The sequence below is a fragment of the Oncorhynchus gorbuscha genome, linkage group LG05 (genome assembly GCF_021184085.1).
Source record: "Oncorhynchus gorbuscha isolate QuinsamMale2020 ecotype Even-year linkage group LG05, OgorEven_v1.0, whole genome shotgun sequence".
NCBI classification, from domain to species: domain Eukaryota; kingdom Metazoa; phylum Chordata; class Actinopteri; order Salmoniformes; family Salmonidae; genus Oncorhynchus; species Oncorhynchus gorbuscha.
The window spans coordinates 29,525,147-29,544,732 of NC_060177.1; the positions used below are offsets into that span (position 1 = coordinate 29,525,147).

At 44.3% G+C, this 19,586-nt stretch overlaps 1 protein-coding gene across 13 annotated transcripts in view; it reads right to left on the minus strand.

Annotated features, from left to right (window-relative positions):
* Positions 1-19,586, minus strand: part of LOC124035800 (tight junction protein ZO-1-like) — a 194,670-nt gene that overhangs the window by 173,503 nt on the left and 1,581 nt on the right. The gene's annotated exons all lie outside the window — the stretch shown is intronic.

A 19,586-nucleotide genomic window follows, 5' to 3' on the forward strand; every position in this document is an offset into this window, starting at 1 on the left:
ATAATAAACAGAGAGTAGCAGCAGTATAAAAAGGGGGGGGGGCAATGCAAATAGTCCAGGTAACCATTTGATTAGCTGTTCAGCAGTCTTAAGGCTTCGGAGTAGAAGCTGTTAAGGAGCCTTTAGGACCTAGACTTGGTGCTCCGGTACAACTTGCCATGCAGTAGCAGAGAACAGTCTATGGCTAGGAAGGCTGGAGTCTTTGGCAATTTTTAGGGCTGGGCCGTACTGTGCCGTACGTACCACCCTCTGTAGCGCCTTGCGGTCGGAGGCCGAGCAGTTGACATACCAGGCGGTGATACAACCAGTATCGTTGCTCTCGATGGTGCAGCTGTATAACTTTTTGAGGACCTGAGGACCCATGCCAAATCTTTTCAATCTCTTGAGGGGGAATAGGAGTTGTCGTGCACTCTTCACGACTGTCTTGGTGTGTTTGGACCAAGGAACTTGAAGCTCTCAACTTGCTCTACTACAGCCCCGTCGATGAGAATGTGCTTGGCCCTCCTTTTCCTGTAGTCAACGTGTCACGCCATGATCTGTTTCACCTGTCCTTGTGCTTGTCTCCACCCCCCTCCAGATGTTGCTCATCTTTCCCTGGGTATTTATACCTGTTTTCTGTCTGTCTGTGCCAGTTCGTTTTTGTTCATTGAAACCTACCAGCGTTTACCCTTGCTGCTGTCTTTGCTATTTTCTAGTTTCCCGGTGTTGATCTTTACTGCATGGCCTGACCCTGAGCCTGCCTGCCGTCCTGTACCTTTACCTCTACTCTGGATCACCGACCTCTGCCTGGCCTGACCCTGAGCCTGCCTGCCGTCCTGTACCTTTACCTCTACTCTGGATCACCGACCTCTGCCTGACCTGACCCTGAGCCTGCCTGCCGTCCTGTACCTTTACCTCTACTCTGGATCACCGACCTCTGCCTGACCTGACCCTGAGCCTGCCTGCCGTCCTGTACCTTTACCTCTACTCTGGATCACCGACCTCTGCCTGACCTGACCCTGAGCCTGCCTGCCGTCCTGTACCTTTACCTCTACTCTGGATCACCGACCTCTGCCTGACCTGACCCTGAGAATGCCTGCCGTCCTGTACCTTTGCCTCTACTCTGGATCACCGACCTCTGCCTGACCTGACCCTGAGCCTGCCTACCGTCCTGTACCTTTGCCTCTACTCTGGATCACCGACTTCTGCCTGACCTGACCCTGAGCCCGCCTGCTGTTCCAGTGCCTTACACCCTCTCTGGACATTGACCCTTCCCTGCCTTGACCTGTCGTTTGCCTGCCCGTTTAAAGAATAAACTTTATTTTCTCCAACACTGTCTGCACCTGGGTCATACCTTACAACATGATACAATGATCATCTCCTTTGTCTTGATCACGTTGAGGGAGAGATGTTATCCTGGCACCACACTGCTAGGTCCCTGACCTCCTCCCTATAGGTTGTCTCATCGTTGTCGGTGATCAGGTCTACCACTGTTGTGTCCTCGGCAAACTTAATGATGGTGTTGGAGTCGTGCTTGGCCATTTTATTTAATTTAATTAGACAAGTCAGTTAAGAACAAATTCTTATTTAGAATGATGGCCTAGTAACAGTGGGTTAACTGCCTTGTTCAGGGGCAGAACGACAGATTTTTACCTTGTCAGCTCGGTAAAAACCCTTCGGTTACTGGCCCAACACTCTAACCACTAGGCTACCTGCCACCCCCTGCCATGCAATCATGGGTGAACAGGGAGTAAAGGAGGGGACAGAACACTCACCCCTGAGGGGGGTGAGGATCAGTGTGGCAGATGTGTTGATACCTATCCTTACCACCTGGGGGCGATCCGTCAGGAAGTCCAGGATCCAGTTGCAGAGGGAGGTGTTTAGACCCAAGGTCCTTAGCTTAGTGATGAGCTTTGAGAGAACTATGGTGTTGAATGCTGGGCTGTAGTCAATGAATACCACTCTCATGTAGGTGTTCCTTTTGTCCAGGTGGAAAAGGGCAGTTTGGAGAGCAATATATATTGCATCATCAGTGGATCTGTTGGGGTTGTATGCAAATTGGAATGGGTCTAGGGTTTCTGAGATAAAGGTGTTGATGTGAGCCATGATGTGTAGTTATGGCTACAGACGTGAATGCTACTGGTCGGTTGTCATTTAGGTAGGTTACCTTGGTGTTCTTGGGCACAGGGACTATGGTGGTCAGCTTGAAACATGTTGGTATTACAGACTTGGTCAGGGACAGGTTGAAAATGTCAGTGAAGACACTTGCCAGTTGGTCAGCGCAGGCTCGGAGTACACATCCTGGTAATTATTCTGGCCCTGCGACCTTGTGAAAGACCTGTTTAAAGGTCTTACTAAAATTGGCTATAGAAAGCGTGATCATCACAGTCATCCAGAACAGCTGGTGCTCTCATGCATGCTTCAGTGTTGCTTGCCTCGAAGAGAGCATAGAAGCAATTTAGCTTGTCTGGTAGGCTTGTGTCACTGGGCAGCTTGTGGCTGTGCTTCCCTTTGTAGTCCGTAATAGTTTGCAAGCCCTGCCACATCCGACGAGCGTCAGAGCCAGTGTAGTACAATTAAATCTTTGTCCTTTATTGACGCTTTGCCTGTTTGATGGTTTGTCGGAGGGCATAGCGGGATTTCTTATAAGCGTCCGGGTTAGAGTCCCGCACCTTGAAGCGGCAGCTCTAAGTCAAATCAAACTTTACTCGTCACATGCACCGAATACACAAATAGGTGTTCCCGTTTGTCCAGGTGGTAAAGGGCCTCGAAGCGAACATAAAAGGCATTTAGCTCATCTGGTAGGCTCGCATCACTGGGCAGCTTCTGTCTGAGCCTTTTCTTGTTTGCTTATGTTCTTACAGAATTGGTTGAATGCGGTCTTAGTGCCAGCATCGGTTTGTGGTGGTAAATAAACGGCTACAAATAATATAGATGAGCACTCTCTTGGTAGATAGTGTGGTCTACAGCTTATCAAATTATACTATACCTCAGGCGAGCAATACTTCAAGACTTCTTTAATATTAGACATTGCACACCAGCTGTCGTTGACGAAAAGAAGCACCCCCACCCCTAGTCTTACCAGACATAGCTTCTCTGTTCTGCCGATGCATTGAAAATCCCTCCAACTCTATATTATCCGTGTCGTCGTTCAACCACGACTCTGTGAAACATTAGATATTACAGTTCTTAATATCCCGTTGGTAGGATAATCGTAGGTCATCAATTTTATTTTCCAATGATTGCATGTTAGTAAGTAGAATTGATGGCAATGGGAGTTTACTCGCTCGCCTACGGATTCTCAAAAGGCAGCCCAATCTGCATCCTCTTTTCCTCCGTCTTTTCTTCACGGAAATGACTGGGATTTGGGCCTGTTCCCGGGGGAGCAGTATATCTTTCTCGTCGGACTCGCTAAAGGAAAGTGGTGGTGAGCAGTCCCAGTTCTGACATCAATAAGTTATTTTTGGTCATAAGAGACGGTAGCAGCCACATTATGTACAAAATAAGTAAAAAAATAACAAAATAGCACAATTGGTTACAGGCATGTAAAACTTCAGCCATCCTCTTTGGCGCCATCTCTACTCTTTAGCTCAGTGCAGATGTTGCCAGTAATCCAATGCTTCTGGTTGGAGTATGTACGTACGGTCACTATGGGGACAACGTCATCGATGCACTTATTGATGAAGCCAGTGGCTGATGTGGTGTATGGAACATATTCCAGTCTTTGCTAGCAAAACAATCCTGTAGTTTAGCATCTGCATCATTTGACCACTTCCTGCTTTGTGTGTGGAGTAAAGGTGGTCTACAGTTTTTATCCTCTGGTTGCACATGTAACATGCTGGAAGAAATGACGTAAAACTGATTCAAGTTTCACTTGGTAAATAGCGTGGTCTACAGCTTATCATGAGATACTCTCCCTCAGGCAAGCAAAACCTTGAGACTTCATTCATATTAGATTTTGTGCACCAGCTGTTATTGAAAAGAATAGAGAGACCACCACCCCTTGTCATACCTGAGACAGCTGTTCTATCTTGCCGATGTACGGAAAGCCCAGCCAGTTGTATGTTATCCATGTTGTCGTTCAGCCACGACTTGTGAACCATAAGATATTACAGTTATTACATCAATAGCCTAACCCACTCAAGCTACAGGCTATAAGATAGCAAAAAGAACATCTGAGACCTCAGAGACCCTACTGTATGGATTTAATCAGCCAGGAAACCACAACATCCTTATATGTAATAAATAAACAGCACCAGAACAACAGACACGTAGCTAAGCTCGTGCCAGGATATACAAGCTGGTGAGCAGCTGGAGAAGGTCAAAATGAAACTGCTATTGTCAGCACCACTTTGTGTTTGGGAAGAACAGAGGGGTGTCCTACTGAAATAACTGACCACAGCCTCCTTAGACATAATGGAACTTCAGGGAAAGGAACTGCTAAAACATGACCAACATAAATACAGGTGCACTATCTTAATTTGACCCTGCTTCTCACAGCAGGAAAACAATCCTGCAGAAATATAAATGTGAATTATTATGTGGATTACAATTAATGGACATTTTTGAAGGTGTTTATACATTTTCCGTAAGGGCAAATCAAGTCCAGTGTTTGGAATTTTTTGGAATGACAGAACGTTTTCAGTGTAAACTTAAATGACTAAAACCAAATATAAAGTATGTAGAAAATACAATAGAGGAATATATTTTTAACAAACAATCTTTAAAAACTAACAATCACCAAAATAAAAACTAGACAGTCAGGGAGAATAGAAAACAAAATGCTGTGGCATTGATTTTGATATAGCCTAATGTTTAATGTGTGCAGGAAAATTCTCTGCGACAACAGATTGATCAAATTAAAATAACAGATCTGTACACACACACACACACACACACACACACACACACACACACACACACACACACACACACACACACACACACACACACACACACACACACACACACACACACACACACACACACACACACACACACACTTCTATCTCCGCTTCTCCCCACCCTACCCAGCACACCTACACCTCCCAGTCACAGGTGACAGAGCCCAGCCTCCACTAACTCAGATAAACACCAGCAGTCTGCCCGCCCACTGACCACATGCCACCAGGATCAGACAGAGAGAGCACACAATCACATCCATTTTAGTTACTGTAGCTTTACAGTGGTCACACCTTCACGTAATTGCAGTTGTGGAGTGGAATTGAAGAATATTGGATTGGTTTAAGATTGAGATTTCCACTAGGAGCAGCACCCATCTAATGTGTTGATTATCCCTCGCCATAAATCACACTATCCACTGGCCCCAGACCACGATTAATCACATGACCCACTGCAGCAAGATTACATCTGTAGCCTTGAGCTAATGTCCCTCACACTCTACCAGTCTCTCTCGCACTCAAACACATAATAGAGAAACACTTACACTGCAAACATAACACACACACACACAAAGGTAGACATGGACACAAACGGTAGACATGGACACACACGCAGAGTAGCCGTTATCACAATAACTATGTGTGGCACGTTCTGCAGTCAGAGAGCGCAGGGCAGTCAGACAGTGTAAACCTCCAGCTGCTTGGTGTCACTGCAGACATGGAGCATCACTGTAACTCAACTCTCCACTGCAGTGCTGCTTTCATTCCACACACACACACACGTTCCCCTGCAGCGCCTCGCCTCGGCAGCCTGCATGGCCCTCTATCTCCTCTCCATCCAGAGATGGGGCTACTGACACATTTGCATACCGTACATGCTGTTCCATTTGCATACCGTACATGTAATTTGTCTCACATGCCAGAGTGTAATGAAGTGAACATGAGACACTGGCAGCAATGGAAGTTGCATACAGAGGTGGTGTGGAGCATATTCATTTTAACATTACATGGGGCTGTCGGGTAATGTAATATGTATGCAAATGGTACAGAACAGTGTTTGCGAAGTGCCCACTACTTCCAGCCTGTCCTCCTCAGCCTCTTCCCTCCTTTGTTCGCTGCTGTGTTTGTGGTCTGACTGTGTCTTGTTTTTTTGCAGGAGGAAAGGCAGTGAGAGGTGTGTGTGTGTGTGTGTGTGTGTGTGTGTGTGTGTGTGTGTGTGTGTGTGTGTGTGTGTGTGTGTGTGTGTGTGTGTGTGTGTGTGTGTGTGTGTGTGTGTGTGTGTGTGTGTGTGTGTGTGTGTGTGTGTGTGTGTGTGTGTGTGTGTGTGTGGCAGAGGAGGCTAGTGGGAGGCTCATTGTAATGGCTGGAATGCAATGAATGGAATGGTATCCACACATTTGACTCCATTACAATATTCCATTCCAGCCATTACAAAGAGCCCATCCTCCTATAGCTCCTCCTCCACTGGTGGGTGCGGCTGGTCCCGGAGGAGGCCTGGTGGAGAGAGGGGCCAGAAGGACGGTGAGGCAGGCAGGCATAGCTAGGAGGAGGGACTACGGCTTAGCTGAGAGATGAGGCACTGGCCCGGCTGTGATTTATGGCTCCAGCTTCAGGGGAGAAAGAGGAAGTTGAGAGGAAAAAGGCCTCTCCGTGTGAGGAGGGATGCCAGGTGGAGTGGGCAGCCAGGCAGGCAGGCAGGAGACTGTGTTGCAGTGCTCCGGGTGTAGACTGCAGGCAGGAGACAGCAGGAGGTTGGGGGGAACTGGCATGCTCGGAGCTCACATTGTGGATCCAGTCAGCAGGGCAGTGAAGCAGGACTCGACATCAGCCCTCTCCTCCTCCGTCATCTCTCTTTTAAGAAGCTGTCTGGTTCAGACTTTCCCCCTAAGTGCATCACAGCACAAATATGCTGAGGCAATGATGAACAGGGGAGTGCACACGCTGGAGCATCCACTCTCCTGTCAGAAAGAGACACTTAACAGTTAATAATGACTACACTACCATACCAGTAGTCTATCTATACCGCAGCATTACAACATACAAATATTGCCAGCCACAGGTCAATCACTGGTTTCTTATAGCAAGTAAAAAACCTATTTTAGAACCCATGTGCCAAAGGCAGGCTGTTATCTACTGCCTAAGATGGAACCGTATCCCTTGTCAAAGACCAATAGGTGAGGAAACGTGAAGCAAAATCACAAAGGGGAGAAGAATCATGCAATAACCCACTGGGACTAAAAATCCCATAAAAGCCGTGACTGCTAGCTTCTCAATATAAGTCTGTGTAGCTCCCAAGAGCACCATGAAAGGTCTCAGCAGATCAGGTGGGAACACACTGCAGAGAAAGTAATTGCTTAAACAGGTTATGGGAAAAGGTCTCTGAGCTTCAGTGAAAACACTCTGAAATACAGTACCGTTCAAAAAGAATCAGTATGCCATGAGTGACTTGTCAGATCACATTCTCAACCAATGAGAGGGAGCTGTTGATCTGACTATGTTTCCATGGAGATCCGACAGGAAGCTGTGAGGATGCTGGCTCAATGCTTCACACATAAAAAAGGCTTAAAATGAATGGGAAATATGCTAAAATCAATATTTAAAGCAACAGGACAGAAACAATATTCATATAGGCCTAATATATGTAAAACCCTGTGATGTTTACAGTGTGTCGTGTCCATGTGACCCATCACTCCGTATCAGTCAGCCCCTGTCAGTCAGTGAAGGGTGAGGACAGATAACAAGAATGTGAAAGTTGTTCTCTGCAGGCAGAGAGGATGGCGAGGGTTACAGTGGAGGGAGGCACATCGAGTCTTCTTCTTGAGAGCAAGTGAGTGGCATCCCTGAGTAGGCCCAGTAGAGCTGGGGGATAAATGTCGCAGCAGGAGCTCTCAACTGTCCACGTGAAGGAGAGGGAGAGAGTAGTAGTAATCACTGCAGACCAGAGGCTGACCCAGCTACAATCACCGCTACTGTCACTCAACCTGACGCCAGACGAATGGATAGCCAGCCGGGTCTGTTATTGACCACCGTTTCTGATGCAACACCAGTCAGTCACGCAAATACGCTACACATCCTTTATCTAGGTCTAGCACTCACAGTCAGTCATGTGCTGTTTATGGCACAATGTTCTAATAAGTCTGAAGCCTTCAGGTTAAATGATCAGATGGCTTCCCTCTGGATGGCTGAACAGTGTGTGGGTGTGTGTGTGGTCTTGTTCTTCTATCCTCAGGGTTAGGTTAAGGGTTAGAATTAGTTTAGAATTAGGGTTAGGGGTTCGGTTCAGGGTTAGGTGTTTTAAAAATTTATTTCACCTTTATTTAACCAGGTAGGCAAGTTCTCATTTAAAATTGCGACCTGGCCAAGATTAAGCAAAGCAGTTTGACACATACAACAACACAGTTGCACATGGAGTAAAACAAACATACAGTCATTAATACAGTAGAAAAATAAGTCTATATTCAATGTGAGCAAATGAGGTGAGATAAGTGAGGTAAAGGCAAAAAAAGGCCATGGTGGCAAATTAATACAATATAGCAAGTAAAACACTGGAATGGTAGATTTGCAGTGGTAGAATGTGCAAAGTAGAAATAGAAATAATGGGGTGCAAAGGAGCTAAATAAATACAGTCGGGAAGAGGTAGTTGTTTGGGCTAAATTATAGATGGACTATGTACAGGTGCAGTAATCTGTGAACTGCTCTGACAGCTGGTGCTTAAAGCTAGTGAGAGAGATAAGTGTTTCCAGTTTCAGAGATTTCTGTAGTTCATTCCAGTCATTGGCAGCAGAGAACTGGAAGGAGAGGCGGCCAAAGGAATAATTGGTTTTGGGGGTGACCAGAGAGATATACCTGCTGGAGCGCGTGCTACAGGTGGGTGCTGCTATGGTGACCAGCGAGCTGAGATAAGGGGGGACTTTACCTAGCAGGGTCTTGTAGATGACCTGAAGCCAGTGGGTTTGGCAACGAGTATGAAGCGAAGGCCAGCCAACGAGTGTACAGGTCGCAGTGGTGGGTAGTATATGGGGCTTTGGTGACAAAACGGATGGCACTGTGATAGACTGCATCCAATTTATTGATTAGGGTATTGGAGGCTATGTTGTAAATGACACCGCCGAAGTCGAGGATCGGTAGGATGGTCAGTTTTACCAGGGTATGTTTGGCAGCATGAGTGAAGGATGCTTTGTGTAACGGTTGTCATCTGGAGAAAGAGAGGAGGACCAATGCGCAACATGGTAAGTGTCCATTATTTTAATAAAACAACTGAACACTGAACAAAACAACAAAAACGACAAACGAACAGTCCTGTAAGGTGACGAAAAACACTAAACAGAAAATAATCACCCACCACTAAAATGGGGAAAACAGGCTACCAAAGTATAATTGTCAATCAGAGACAACGATCGACAGCTGCCTCTGATTGAGAACCATACCAGGCCAAACACAGAAATACAACATATAAAAAAGAACATACACTACCCACCCCAAATCACGCCCTGACCAAACTAACACAAAGACAAAATAAAGGAACGAAGGTCAGAACATGACACTTTGTTGCGAAATAGGAAGCCAATTCTAGATTTAACTTTGGATTGGAGATGTTTGACGTGAGTCTGGAAGGTGAGTTTACAGTCCAACCAGACACCTAGGTATTTTTAGCTGTCCACGTATTTTAAGTCAGAGCCGTCCAGAGTAGTGATGTTGGACAGGCGGGCAGGTGCAGGCAGCGATCGGTTGAAGAGCATGCATTTAGTTTAACTTGTATTTAAGAGCAATTGGAGGCCACGGAAGGAGTGTTGTATGGCATTGAAGCTTGCCTGGGGGGTTGTTAAAACTAGTTGCGATGAGCAATCCCGTATCCGGGAGCGTAATCATAGCCTCAAATGCATTAGCATAACGCAACGGACATAAATACCCCTATAAACTTTTCCTATTCATGAAAATCGCAAATGAAATGAAATAAATATATTCAAACACAAGCTTAGCCTTTTGTTAACAACACTGTCATCTCAGATTTTCAAAATATGCGTTATAGCCAACGCTAGACAAGCATTTGTGTATGTTTATCATGGCATAATGCTATGCTAGGCTCTGCTGGCAGCAGGCAACATTTTCACGAAAATAAGAAAAGCAACCAAATTAAATCATTTACCTTTGAAGAACTTCTGATGCTTTCACTCAGGAGACTCCCAGTTAGATTATTTTTGTAGGCGAAAAAGCTCCCGTTTCTTCACCATGCTTGGCTGAGAAATCGACCGGAAAATGCTACAACTATAACACAAAACATTTTTCAAAATTAGCTACATAATATCGACATAATTTTTTAAAATGTTCCCTTTATTTAACCAGGCAAGTCAGTTAAGAACATATTCTTATTTTCAATGACGGCCTGAGAACAGTGGGTTAACTGCCTGTTCAGGGGCAGAACGACAGATTTGTACCTTGTCAGCTCGGGGGTTTGAACTCGCAACCTTCCGGTTACTAGTCCAATGCTCTAACCACTAGGCTACGCTGCCACCCCAACGGCAAACGTTGTTTAGGATCCATCCTCAAGGTGTTTTTAACAAATATATTCGATAATATATCCGTCGAGGCAGTTGGTTTCTCATAAGAAGTATTTGGAAAAATGGCTACCTCAGTATTTTACGCAAGGTTTTCTGCGGGAGACACCATGTGACCACATGCCATATATGGTCCCTTACAGTCATTCTTCAATGGAAATGCCTAAAAAGACGTCACAATGCTGTAGACGCCTTGGTGAAAATGTGGAAAACGTAAGCTCATTCGTAGCTCATTCACAGCCATATAAGGAGTCATTGGCATGAGGCGGTTTCAAAAATGCGGCACTTCAGATTTTTATCTGGGTTTCGCCTGTAACATCAGTTCTGTGGCACTCACAGACAATATCTTTGCAGTTTTGGAAACGTCAGAGTGTCTTCTTTCCAAAGCTGTTATATGCATAGTCAAGCATCTTTTCGTGACAAAATATCTTGTTTAAAGCGGGAACGTTTTTCATCCAAAAATTAAAATAGCGCCCCCTAAATCCAACACAGTGTCCAAAGAAGGGCCAGAAGTGTACAGAATGGTGTCGTCTGCGTAGAGGTGGATCAGAGACTCACCAGCAGCAAGAGCGACATCATTGATGTATACAGAGAAGAGAGACGGTCCAAGAATTGAACCCTGTGGCACCCCCATAGAGACTGCCAGAGGTCCGGACAGCAGACCCTCTGATTTGACACAATGAACTCTATCAGAGAAGTAGTTGGTGAACCAGGCGAGGCAATCATTTGAGAAACCAAGGCTGTCGAGTCTACCGATGAGGATGTGGTGATTGACAGAGTCGAAAGCCTTGGCCAGATCAATGAATACGGCTGCACAGTAATGTTTCTTATCGATGGCGGTTAAGATATCGTTTAGGACCTTGCGCGTGGCTGACCAGCTCTGAAACCAGATTGTATAGCGGAGAAGGTGCTGTGGGATTCGAAATGGTCGGTAATCTGTTTGTTGACTTGACTTTCAAAGACCTTAGAAAGGCAAGGTAGTATATAGGTCTGTAGCAGTTTGGGTCAAGAGTGTCCCCCCCTTTGAAGAGGGGGATGACCGCAGCTGCTTTCCAATCTTTGGGAATCTCAGACGACACGAAAGAGAGGTTGAACAGGCTAGTAATAGGGGTTGCAACAATTTTGGCAGATAATTTTTTCCTATCCTCAGTGCAGTGGGCAGCTGGGAGGAGGTGTTCTTATTCTCCATGGACTTTACAGTGTTCCAGAACTTTTTTGAGTTTGTGTTGCAGGATCTACATTTCTTGAATGCAGCATGCTTATTAGGTCCCTACGAGGACAGAAAAACAAGTGTGTGTGTGTGTGTGTGTGTGTGTGTGTGTGTGTGTGTGTGTGTGTGTGTGTGTGTGTGTGTGTGTGTGTGTGTGTGTGTGTGTGTGTGTGTGTGTGTGTGTGTGTGTGTGTGTGTGTGTGTGTGTGTGTGTGTGTGTGTGTGTGTGTGTGTGTGTGCGTGCGTGCGTGCATGTGTAATCACAGAGACAGTCCATTGCCTAGACTTCATGCAATGGTTGTAATTCTTACATAACAGCACAAATACTTCAATGAGTGCATTTAAAAACGGCTCCGCTCCCTCCCACACTCACACACAGCTGCCTTCACCCCCTGCTGAGCACTAAGGCACCGCCGCGCTCACCTCTAGCAATAGGCTTATGAGAGGTGGGCCCTTGCATGCAATAACTCCTAAGCACACAAACATTGACAAATTTGATGAGCACAGCTAAAGAGAGAGAAGTCACAATTTTCCCACATTGACATTGGTTTTACGGTCTGTGAAGGTCTCACTACCAAAATAAATACATTTACGCTAATATATTCACACCCACATGATCATGCTGAGTAAGAGGGAAAGACGGAATATCCTTGATATCCCTTTGCTTTTTCCCTGTGTTTACCTCTCCAGGCTGTGAGCTGAACGTGTGCCAGGCCAGGCAGGACCTGTCAGAGACAGAGGGCTGGGAGCAGGGAAGCAGGGGGTGTGTTTCTGCTGCATTGGGCACATCTGATCTGCAGGGCCAGAGTCAAGGTCAAACCCACTGCTCCCAGCCAGAGGAAACCTGAACCAGCACCGCAACGGAAGAGAGTATGTGTGTGTGTGTGTGGGAGAGGAGAGAGAGAGAGAGAGAGAGAGAGAGAGAGAGAGAGAGAGAGAGAGAGAGAGAGAGAGAGAGAGAGAGAGAGAGAGAGAGAGAGAGAGAGAGAGAGAGAGAGAGAGAGAGAGAGAGAGAGAGAGAGAGAGAGAGAGAGAGAGAGAGAGAGAGAGAGAGAGAGAGAGAGAGAGAGAGAGAGAGAGAGAGAGAGAGAGAGAGAGAGAGAGAGAGAGAGAGAGAGAGAGATCTCCTCCGCAACCATGGGCATCTGTAAGGAACAGCAGCCAGGGAAACAGGAGACAGTCTGGATGGGCTTGGCTGGGGCTCCTGGATGCTGATACTTTCTGCATCATTAAGACTGAACCGGCATGGAGAAGAGCACACTGAACACTATCCACACGGCAAAGGAAGGACTCAGCAATGACAAACCTACAACCCTGAGCCTTCACCACACACAGTTACCATGGTAGTGAAATTGAATAAGCAACTTTTTTAATTAAAAGCTTTCTAGACTCTCTCACCATCCATTCACTCAAGACAGCACTAAACCTGTTACATAACGTAATAGCATCACAGCATAGAGTAATAACATAATTCAGTGTACAAAGTGTACATAATTCAGTGTACAAAATGTAAGACACAATATAATACAGATCCGCAGACTTTTCCATTTATGTGGTTCAAATTGTATTAGTCAAATGTGATGTGCCGAATATAACAGGTGCTTACAGTGAAATGCTTACTTACGAGCACCTAACCCACAATGCAGTTTCAAAAAATACAGATGAGGGGGTAGAAGCTGTTTAGAAGCCTCTTGGACCTAGACATAACGCTCCGGTACCGCTTGCCGTGCAGTTTATGACTTGGGTGGCTGGAGTCGTTGACCATTTTTAGGGCCTTCCTCTGACACCGCCGGTTCTATCTATGTAGTTGATTAAAAGCTCTGGGGGCGTTTCTGTGCAGGCACATTTAGAGTTGAACTACATGGACAAATTAATGTTGCAAGTTAAAGCTAAATGAATGATATAGTGCTGCTAAATGATCATTTCAGTGAGCTAGCCTATGTGTTGCGAAAAAGCCTCCTCCATATGCTGCTGTTGTGAGCTGAAGACACAGCCCAGGGGAGGGAGCCTCAGAGCCGTCAGTCATCTATCCATATGCTATCTGACGTTTCACATATAGTGCCTAGATAGGACCTAGCATCCGCCATTAACCAGAGTTCACAACACGTATAGAAACCTACTGGAGGGCAACATATTCTTCATTCTCACCCCTTAATCAAGGTCTTTTTATTAACAAGATTAAAAGCTTTGACGGACAGGTCATTGATCGAATCATTAATGTCCCTGAGCATCTTCTGGAGCTTTTCCTGGGGTTCTACAGTATCTTTGATCTGAGTCATTTGCACTCTGCTCTGAAACCAGGCCCCACAGAGACAGGCTACTGTACCAATGTAGGGACCTGTTCTGCCTAAAGGTGCTTTAAAAACACCTATCAGCTTGTTCCCTTCTCTAACACGATAACAAGAGTTGACAGTTTACTTTTCACGCTTTAGAATTTGAACTGCTACAGTTCCCTGATGTCAGCCTGAGTCCTACCTTCAGTTGTTGCTAAAAACAGCCATCAAAAGAGTTCAGTTCAAACTTAGTGAGTGGAATGTCTGGGACTAATGGATGGTGATGTGATGTGTGTCTGACAGACAGTGGGTATAGCTACAGCATCCATCTTGTGCTCTCTGCAGTAAGTAGGTCTCCAGAAACTCTACTATGGCAGTACTGGATCAGGGGGCCTCCACAAGGCCCTGGCTGACTAAGGAGGGTCTGCCAGGAGTAGAAACATACTGCGATGCATAATGGAACCAGGAACACTGTTGTGAAAAGTACACTCTTGGGAAAAATGGGTTGCAAAATGGTTCTTCTGTGGTCCCCATAGGAGAGACAGGCCACTGTACCAATATAGGGACCTGTTTAGTTTCATGTAGAACCATCTGTGGAAAGGTTTCTAGATGAAACCCAAAAGGGTTCTTCAAAGGGTTCTCCTATAGGGACAGCTGAAGAACCCTTTTAGGGTGTAGAACCTTTCAAACTCACATTTGGGCACTTGGCTCTGACAAATTGCCTTAAAATTATATAAATATTATGCTATTAACAGTTATAACAACACTGCACCTGGCTGTGACTAAAATATGACCTGGACATGATGTATGTAGCTATTATCTAGCAAAATAACTACTTGTTTTGGTCTTCTGTCTTCTTTCTGAGAGGGCATGTCATGAAACTGTGCCATCGATGAGCAGCTCCTTACTACAAAAGACTTTGATCCGAAGCACGAGCCCATGAACTCATTCCCAGATAGATTCAGCAAAGTCTGTTCAGAAATATTCGGTATAAAAATATGTTGTATGGAGTTGGTGATACTGTACATCTGAATAGTACTACAGTAATCTAGGTTTTGTGAGGTGAAACCGAGAAGGAAGACACAGTATAAACATTTCACACCCAACTAATGACCGAGGGGACATGACAAAGGACTATTTCTGAAACTGAGATGCTACATTGCTCCTGTGGTGACAGGAACCTAAACAGTGGTGTTGTATGGAATGCAGAACGAAGTGTGATTCAGTATAACTACCAGGGTCCAGACCTCAGCCTTGTAAGCCACAAGCTCAGGGGACGTGTAAATGAAGTGAACAGTGAGTCTGTGTTTAGACACGGCATCCTGTGTTGTTAATACAGAGGAGGAGGAACAGGCATCAGCATTAGGCTACACTGCATGTGGAGGGAAACCAGACTCCCCAATTACATCCTACACACTTCAGCCAAGTCTGTTGTTTATGCTGTGAGTGTTATTTTACTGTATGTACGTTATGGACAGAGCACCTTTAAACTTCTCAATGGTCTCATATCGTGGAAGACCTCAGCAAGTTACCCACAAATGTACCTTGACAATAGAGGATCATGGACCATAAAAATAGTCAACTTATTTCATGTCTCCTCTTATGATACAATTACTGCACTTATGTTTTTGTGTGTGCCTGTGTGGGTGTCTATGTATGTGTACCTTCCTGTTTTCAACGTCCTGTCCTTAGTACACAGCCCTTCACCTCAGGGGGAGCGTCAACTCTGACCTCACTGTCAGACTCTGCTCACAAACTCCTCCACAGCCCCTTAACGGTCTGGGAAGCAATGCCTCCCGCTGTCCCTCCTCGAAGGGAAAATGAGACCTGCTTGCCAGGGGTCCTCACATGGCCCAAAAATCACCCTGACAAATGGCACAGTGTGCACAAGGCCTGACACAGAGTCCAAACGCCCGTGGTGAGATAACAGCAGCTACAGCCTCTCTGCTGCTAACATTCTGGGGCAGCTGCCTTCTCGCATTTTAGTTCCCATCTAAATAAGATATAAATAGAGCAAAAAATCACCAACATCAACAATAATACTAAAATGTGCAACATAAATTCAAGGGGTTTGCAATAGCATCTTAAGTGCTTTGCAATAGCATCAGCTGACATTTCACCAATTAGATGCATCACTACTTGAATATGGCGTTCTAATGAATCAATTAGGTTCTGCACACCAATTCTTTGTTGGCTGCCGTGCGCAAGCTTAAGCTGGTGTTCCTGGTGGCATGCTATTGCTGTAACGTGTTAATCACCACGTTTGTTTTCTGCTTTCCCAGCCTCCACCTGTTTGGCCTCTGCTTTGGGACAAGGGGATTGTACAGCGTACCTTGCTCACTGCTTGTTATTATAATTACCTTAACATGATGCACGCTCTGGCAGTGAGCTACCGCAAAGGAGCAGAGCTTAACGCCAAGACTAATGTATTGTAAATCATTTTCGAATAAATGCTTAAACAAAATATGTGGTGTTTCCTGACTGAATCGAAGATAACACATGGAAAAAGTCATAGTATTTTGTGTTGGAAGACTAGGAACATTTCTATTCTTCAGTGTTATTCTCTTCTATTGTATGTTCAATTAATATGATCTGAAAATATGGTCTGACAATATGGTCTGACAGTATGGTCTGACATATATTCCGTCGCTGTCGGATGAAAACCTTGTAACATTTTTGACCATGTATTAAAAGCAGTAACCCCTCAATGTACTCTGAACATTTCATGACTCTAGGATGAAGAAAATGTATACAAAGTAGATTTTGAAGTTTTATAATTGTATGTTCGTTAATGGGGAAACGTTCCGTTTCCTAAGAAGTTTCTGTTTTGAAAATAAGACGTTTTCACCCGACAATGACTTTTGCCGTCTGTGTGGAGGCACTTTGCAATTTATTAGCAATGTTCAGTGTTAGCGCTCTTGTCTACATTTGTAAATGTAGAAATAGGACTTCTATTTTGGGACTGATGGTTCTGGCCTACCAAAATGTGTTATACAGAAAGGCAAGCAGGTGAATGAGATGACACTTAAAAGGTGGAGGGAGCTGAAAGAACACCATCCTGCGGTGGCCTAAATCCCAGAATACCTGCGATAAAACACACTCCTTTAATGTTCTATGTAAGACTCAGAGTGAAAAGAGAGACTTGAGAGACCGTTTTCGAGAAAGGAACCTTTTCATAGCCTATCCATTGGAAATGTACAGACCTATAGGTATACCTTGTTACCATCCTCCTACCATGTTATTCCCACTTTATTATAGGCTGCTGTGTAGAGTGCTGACTTGGAATCAAAGAGCCATTCATAAGAAAAAGCATAGAAAACCAGAAGCTGACCGACACCATGAACGTATGTATACAGTCAGACTCAGTGCTGTACAGTCCAGTGCTGTTAGCCTATAGAAATGTACAGTAAAGACAGACAGAACACTGGCTGGCCATCTCATGATGTCTTAAAGTAGCTGTTTCACCCTGTTTATCCTCGTTGGTCCACATTTGTACCTCTGTCCCTCGCCTTGACCCCGCCCCATACCCTGTCTTAACTGGCCTTCCCAGCCAATCACCATGGAGTCCTCATTACCACGACGTCCCGTTTCCTAATTTCATCATGACATCTCATTATGTTGATCATGATTTATCTGTTCAAGTGAATCCACAACTGATGACAGAGCATTATTTTTTCGGATAAAAAAAATATAATTCTGATGCAATCTCTGGAATTCTGCTGTGAATCTCGCTTTGAGAGAAAGCGTCTAAACTCCCAGATAACAGAGCTATTGTATAACTCCCGTCAGTATCTCCCAGATAACAGAGCTATTGTATAACTCCTGTCAGTATCAAACCAGAAAACACTATTTTATACTTAAAAGATTGTGCACAGAAAGCATTATTGTGTTCCTAAATAAGAAAGCAGCAGACTTGCTGACTTTTCACATTATGGCTGAAACAGAACGCTATATCAACAAAGCGTGCTTACACCTGTAATGGGAAATAAACCTCATGAATAAACACGTATATTTTAATGAAGTGCTTCCAACTAGAACTGCACTGGTCATCACCAGTTGGGATATTTTTAAGGACAACGCTAGAAACTATAGAACACAATTACGTAACTGTTGTGATATAACAAACAAGACGGAAAAAGCAGTTGCACCATTCCACTGCACCATCCAAAGGGGTTAGTGCGACAAAATCCTCTGGCTTTACTGTTGTCATGGAGTGACTCAAACACAGAATGGTTATGTGCTTATCGATTTGATTTTGACCGTTGGTTAGCAACATACTTGCCATAGTACATGGACACTGTAAACGAGCAAGAATTTTCTATCCAATACGAGAGGTATCTTGTCCACTTTCCCCTTTGACTCGGTCTCTCCAATTTTTTATATTTTTTTAATTTAACCTTTTATATAACTAATTCACTTAGTACCAGCTGGATTTCCTATAGGGATTAGCCAATATTATATTCCTCTCTCGCATACAGACAATATACTGCACCTAATAGGACAGTAAGTAGATAATATATAAGCATATCAACATACACATTGACACCTAGACACATTTCAGTTGAAGACATTCAGTTGCACAACTGACTAGGTATCCCCCTTTCCCTTTCTCGAACTAGATTCTAAGCTGAGCATCATCAGGGCTTGATTTGTAGTACTCAGCCCACTGTGACAGCCATGCTGGCATCAAGAGCTCACGGAAGCATTCCCCATCAATTTAACGGCAGATAGCACACACTGCCCGCACAGTAATATATTTTTTAATAGTCTCCTCAAGATGTAAAATATAAGGCTACATGACATTACTGCCTTCAGAGGGATGATACCAAATTGGTAATGGCATGCATCTGTGTCAGCTAGCCTATAGGCTCCTGATCTGCAAGCAAGTCCTCACTGATGATGAGGACAAAATATTTAACATGTCCATCGTGTGACACCAGACCAGACAAATAAAAAATATGCAAATACAAACATTTTGTACAGAAAGGTATTAAGTCTCTAATCACCAAGTGTGGATACTAGGGTTGCTTGAGAAGTCAATACTTTCCTGTTTCAACCCCACATTCAGTGCATCACTTAAGAATCTTCCATTGAATACCGTACATCCACTGCTAATAGATCAGAGGACCACTTTGTTCAATAGAGTGGACACTGTAGACTAGTGCTGAGTGATTAGTGCTTGTTGTGGTCGGTTCGGTTTCGATTCAATTAAAAAATAATCACGGTTTTTGATTTTGGTTTTGTTAATTTTTTAAAACATTAAATGCACTATGTGGGTTGAATGCTGTAACAACACAGAATAAAACAATTAATACAAGTCCCATGATGGTAGTGATGCCCATTACTGCTTATCACCTATTAACCATTATTTATTCACTTTACTTCAATAAAATATTTCAGTTGTTATGTATATTACATTTGTTTTATTTGATAACTTTATTACTTCATTCTAAGTCGTCTCATCTCTACAGAGTTGCTGCCTATGCTGTCTGACAAAATCACTATTTTAGTAGTTCTTCAATACCAACTATCAATCACTTAGCTAATGTATATCCGGTATATGTACCTCGTGAAGCAACTGCTCTCGAGTCTCTCTCAATCGCGCATTATTATCTCTTTTACATAGCAGTAGGCGTGCAATGGATTATGGCCATTGTGGCTCATTAAC